This window comes from Labrus bergylta, chromosome 8 (assembly GCF_963930695.1).
Source record: "Labrus bergylta chromosome 8, fLabBer1.1, whole genome shotgun sequence".
In the NCBI taxonomy this organism is placed as follows: domain Eukaryota; kingdom Metazoa; phylum Chordata; class Actinopteri; order Labriformes; family Labridae; genus Labrus; species Labrus bergylta.
The window spans coordinates 18693989-18700212 of record NC_089202.1 but is presented as its reverse complement, the minus strand read 5'-3'; the positions used below and the strand labels follow the sequence as shown (position 1 = coordinate 18700212).

Sequence of the window (6224 nt, the reverse complement as noted above, 5' to 3'; positions counted from 1 at the left end):
CCTAACATTTGATCAAATTTTAACCCATTTCGAAACTCCCATTACTATCCAAAATTCTCGAAAGAGTAATCAATAAACAAATGAATCAATTTTTAAGCAATAATCAAATATTTAAAGCACTCCAATCAGGTTTTAGAGAAAAGCACAGCACTGAACAGCCCTTTTAAAAGTTCTTGATGATTTGTTTTTAGCAGTAGACAATGGGGACTATGCAATTTTAATACTTTTAGAGTGGAGATCTCAGTGCCGCATTTTAGACGGTTGACCACAAAATAATTATCACCAGGCTTAAAGACTGGGTTGGGATCCAGGCTAAATATGCTCAAATCATACTCGGAAAACAGAAGTTTTAAAGTATGCCTAGGATACAGCTTTTCTCCCTCTGCTGCCCTCACCTGTGGGGTTCCTCAGGGCTCAGTTTTATCACCTCTTTTTTGTTTTTCCCTGTTCATGCTGCCACTGGTCTCCCTAATAAGGAAGCACGGCTTATCCTTCCACTGGTTTGCAGATGACATGTAAATATATACCCCTCTCAAAAGCAATAACCCCCACTCCCTGCAAATACTACTCGAAAGACTGGATGGCACAAAACGTTTTAATACTAAATGAGTAAAAAATGAGGTAGTTCTGTTTGGCCCCCCTGACTCCAACCAGCTTTATCTGTAAAACACTTGGCCCACTGTCATCTTATGTAAAACCCTCTTCATGTGTGTATATATATTTTATTGTCTTTCTTTGAAGCTGCTGTTGTTTTTACGCCTTGTAAGTAAAGCACATTGGTTAGTTGAGGCTGTTTTTAAACATGCAAACTTGACTTGCCTTTGAATTATCATAATGAAAATGGTAGCAATGTGGGTAAAGTGATGAAATATGAGAATATGATATGTTGTTAAGATGCAGAAGATGTATTGTGATTCGTCGGCCATTCTGCAAAGCGATTTGTGACAATCTGACCTGTGAAACTTTAAATTCGATGCACCCTTAGTTCACAAAAGAGGCTATAAAATATCCATGCTACTTAGTCAAATAGCATAAAAAACTAAGAGCTCTCTCATATAAGACATGCCTTAGGCATCAGTATATGAGTAAATATCAATGCTGAAAAAGTCAGCGAACATGCACATCAGTTATTTAGGTGCTGGGTCGAAAAAGTCTCTAGATATTCCCTGTCAGGCTCAAAACAATTTTATTTCATGTACTTATAGCAAATAAATGAGTATATATTTGGGAGCCATAGTATTGTGAGTCTTTGTGCATCATAAATATCAATGGTCACATACGTTACTCTTTTATTTTTGCGCAGTAAATGCGCATATTGTAAAGTAACAGCCAAAGATAGAAAGAGGAATCTAGAGTGAAAAAGAAGCGATGACTTGCATCAAACAGATCAGACTCGAGTCAAACCTTTGTTACTGGGACATTTATTCATTTATTTACACAAGCTGCTCATTAGTCATTTCCTTAGTAACATCTGTTCTTCCTAAGTTCACACAAAATTAACAACTGAGACCCCGAATTAACTTTTTGTTTGTTATTATTGGTTAAAAAAAAGTGGAAATTTGAATAATTTTATTCATTAATAAACAAAACCTGTCACTAGCTTAAAGAACATAAACATTAAGGCACTCTAAATTCTAACTTTTTTAACAAGGCTTTGTACCTGACAGAATGTTAGTTTGCTTTTCTATTTCCTGTTACACTTGTGTTATATGCTATGTGGTAGTTTTGGCAATGGTATAAAGACACACAATTTGAAGATAGCTGAAAGATGTTGCTAAGGGGCTTTCAAAAGCTTCACTTAATTTGGTTGACATATAGAGCATTGTGTTGATTCCCTTCCTGAACCTGAAACGAAGAAACATAGTGACTTCAGTTCTCTTGTGCTGGATAGCTGAATTTTTTTTTTTTTTATAAGTTGTGTCAACGCTGAAGGCATTTCATCCTCAATGAATTTGCAGCAACTACTGCAGACCCATAACCTGCAGGGTGATGAAGAATGACTAGTTGTCCTTGGTCTCAATGCAAAGAATTAACCAAACTGTGAGCACAAAACAGAGGCACATTTTAAATGAAAATCAAGTTAAAGTCGTCAGTCAAGTTCGGTGTGGAAAAAACATCTAAGATTTTATTTCAAGGCCATATCACCCAGCCCTAGTTTCAACTTTTCTTTTGAAAAAAAAGAAAATATACATTCAAGAGAGCAAAACAATATCAAAAGTTCTTAAATCAGCAATAGAAATTTAGCGTAGCGTTAGTTCAGGCAGGGAATGGAGTCACGCTCTACTATCATGCCAGAGTTTTGGTAACAGCTGATCTCACACAAGCCTCATCAGCTGATGGCCAGCTGATTTACTTCAAAGCATTCTATTGGCCAAAAGTTCTTATGCCGCTTATTTAAACTGCTCTAGCCTGCCTACTCTTTGCTGCTCCCTCTGCGAGCCACATTTGCAGCCCTCCTCCACCCCAGCTCCTCCTTTTATGCTGCAATGACTTGCATCAATCAATGTCATGCATGTCATTGATGTCTGCTCTGTTTGGCTTTGCTGCTTATCTCTGCCTAAAGCTTTCCTTGTATGCACAGGAAGGGCAGGGATGTGTGCTGCTCCTGCCTTACGCATTCAACTTAAGAACGTGGAAGGTCAGGGAGATCCCAAAACAGAGCCATACCGCCGAATATAAATAATTTGAATGAAGTACATTTTCTTGACAAAGTGGTCCTGACTGAACTGTAATCTATGTCTGCATCACACTCTTTTCTCTAAATTTAACCCGAGCATATTCACATTCAGAGTCCTTCCTCACATTTCTAGGCTTCACTTCGTCATATAGATTTAACATCTCTACTGCATTGCTCACAAAATTCAATGCTCCCTCTAAGCGCTTCTCCTCCAGATAGGAGCGACCTGACTGATTTGTGTCCCCAGAGCTTCCTCCCTCCTTCTTCCCTTTGCTCCTCCAAGTCACACTAGTGTAAATCACATCTTTGCTTTCCTCGTTTTTCTTCTCTGAACTTGTGCTGGCGTCTTCTGTGTTGTTTCTGCTTGAGCTTGGTAAGTTGGTGCTGATTGGCTCAGAGGTAGTTGCAGGTTGGGTGACACCTGGTTTCTTCAGCTCATAGGTGTTGACATAAATGTCCTCACCTGTTTTGTTGGGTTCCTACAATTGAAAATAAAATGTTGGTTGGTTATTGTGCTTATGTAAGTCACATTAAGTAGAAAACTGCTGGATTCCAAGATAAAGTACCTCGTTTCCTTCTCCACTTGGTAGAAGTTGGCTCATGGCAACTGTGCTGGCATTACCTGACCCCTGACTCTTAACCAGGTTGTGTTGAGTCCTCTGAGCCCTGAAAAAAACAGCATAGTATAAACCTACATGAATATACTGTAAACAGTTTTGTTGTTCCCACTGGTAGTTTAAAGTTGAGAAAAAAATTCAGAAAACTAAATTGAGTTGTTTTAAGATGTCTCACAGCTCTCGAAACACAGGATCACAGCGTCTGCAGGAATAATTATATCATAATGTTGTGCCAAGTGTGGCTAGCATTCGCATTGCTAGCACTACCAGCCTTTGGTCCTCCATGCAGGTTAAAGGGCCTATATGTAACTTTTCAAAAATACTGCGTTAGTAGTGACACCGCATGCAGGCGAACTGCACCAGTAACCTGTTGCTCGCTCTCCCTTGCGAGCATCATCATCGGCCACGAAACACTGGATATTTACCAGCATGATGTTTACAGAGGAGGTAAGTGGTCATACACATGTGAAAGTCTGTGAAGGAGTCTGTGTGTCTGTATTCATTCTCCATCCTACAAACAACAGTCTCGGCAGAGAGTAGTGCTGGGCGATATGGCCTCAATTTGATATCACAATATTTTTTTTGACTAATGTCGATATTCGATATGATTCGATATTTATCGTATTAAAGTTTATAAATGTAGCCTATAAAACTGAATCTCCAATGTATAAAAAAAATATCACCCGACCATTGTAATCACTGGCCCAGGAACTTTTGATCGAAGAATAACAGTCACCAATTTACTCTTGAACCATTGTGATGCAAAAGTCAATTACGACTTTTATTTAATTAATTGAGCTCTAATTATAGAAAATAAAAATATTTTGTATTTTTCTCATATTTATATGCTCCTGTTTATTCACCATGCTGGTAACTGTAAGAGTCTACTTAATCTGATATTAATATGAGACTGTGATAGAGCTGGAATTCTTCTGATCACCTTTCTCTCCTTCTTTCTTCTCTGTGAGAAACTCTTCCTCCTTAGATCTTTACTTTCGGAGCTCTCTTAAGAGCTAAGATGCTTTGTGAATAACTTTTATCTTTACAAGGATCTAGTCTTTAACTTTAAGGGGAAATTTAGCTGCAGTGTGTTCCAGCTCCTCCAGCTGTCTGCCACTGTGGCTGAAACTTTTCTCCATTCAGTTTTCGTCATGCCCTGCTGTCACTCAACTTTTCTGGTGATTTTTTTTCTTTGAATGCTGATTTTATCTCGGCTTTTGTTAGGATATGATGATTTTAAAACCATTTTACCAAACGTGTGTTTTAGTAGAGAAAACCTGCGCTAAAATCTGTGTGCAAGTGTACAATTTGAGTGTAGCTAGCGCGCTTGCAGAAGTGACAGCAGTGAAGCCGCCAGCTGAACGTGCAATCAGCTGGCCCAGACCTGGATAAGACTTGGTCTGCTCATAATCCAAAAAAATACTTAAAATGTTAAAGACCAGAGGAACACCACAGAATCTGTATCTTCACTCAAATAAAGAAAATAAAAATCCCAGTAGGAGGTTTTTAAATATTTTGCATAGTGGTATTCTGTACGGTTTGGTTTGATTTGCTGTTACCCTACCTGATAACAAAGAGTAGAGCACATACTAGCACCAGGAAGACGACAATGGTGGCGATGAAGACTGGCAAAATCACTGAAACATACAAAGGACAATATGGGATTATGGTTCAAGCTCCACTTCAAACGAGATTATTATTTTAGTAAATTCAGACATAATGTAATAATAACTCGTTTTTCACATATTTAAGCTCTCCAGAGGACGTTTTCTTCACCACTTACCCATTCATAAAGCTTTCTTGTTAATACTTAATAATTATGAGAACAAATTGTGAAATGTGCCGCTTACCAATAAAAGTTATACTCAGTTCAGAGACAAACCTTGACTGTCTGCAGATGTTGGAAGGCTGTAGAAAATAAATCGTTGAGCAACAGATCCCAGAGAGTTTGAGCTGCGACAAAGCACAGTGAAGTGATCCTTCCTTTGGGCTTGACTCATGGTGATGAAGCTCGAGCCTGTACCATTTCGATGCTCATAACTGACTGCAAACTCTTCTGAACGATTGACCAGTGATTCATCCAAACTCCATTGTAAAGTGGGAGGAGGATTTCCCGTAGACTCACAGGAACAGTTGACCTGGTTAGCAGTTTTGGTGCAATCAGAAGAGGACATGATCTGTGGAGCATCTGTAATGGATGTAGGGAAGAGAGACAAGTAGAGAGTCAAGTAAAGCCATGCTGTATCAAATTTGCAAAAGGAAAAGATAAGGCTTATGGCTATAAAAATAAAAAAATAAAAGTTGACCAGCTGTGCGTGTGAATGAAGTGAATGAGGCAAAGAAAAATTCAGTTTCCTCCATGTCAATTGGTTTTCATTCTGGGCCTGTGTCCACAGAGGGCGCTTTTAACGCTGGCAGCGCCTATTTTCAATACAAAACCAATGTAGTTCAGTGTTTTCAGCACTCAGCTTCATACGTTTCTTGAGGCCGCATTCACTCAGCTCTCAGTTGAAAACTACGCACTACACTCTTCTATGTCACATCTCCATCACCAACCTATGGCGTTTTATCCCAGCCAATAAAATTGCGCGCGCACATGAGATCTGTGCAACTCAAACAGCCACACGCATATTATTTTTGCAAGCGTTTGCACAGCATTCTCATGCAGAATTCATCTGCTCGCACGAGCAATATTGTATCCTGCAAGGAGAAAACCATGCTTTGAGCACGAGCAAAATCTCACCCTGAGCGTGTAACTACAGTGCTCTCTCCTGCTCGCTCGCGAGGGGATTTTTCTTTTTGCGCTCAAAGCATGGTTTTGTCCTCTCAGGATACAATATTGCTCTCGCAAGCAATTTCATTTGAATGATTGTAATTTTACTTGATATGCACATTCTTACTAAGCAGACCTTTTTGGGGGTAAAGTTAAC

General features: G+C 39.1%; 1 long non-coding RNA gene across 1 annotated transcript; it reads right to left on the bottom strand.

The window, feature by feature from the left end:
• Nucleotides 1-1404: 1404 nt before the first annotated feature.
• LOC136179855 (uncharacterized) lies at nucleotides 1405-4946 on the bottom strand. Its single transcript, XR_010666788.1, has 2 exons — nucleotides 3244-4946; nucleotides 1405-3156 (listed from the first exon to the last, which is right to left on the bottom strand). It is a non-coding gene; the product is annotated as an uncharacterized lncRNA (long non-coding RNA).
• Between the last annotated feature and the right edge of the window lie 1278 nt (nucleotides 4947-6224).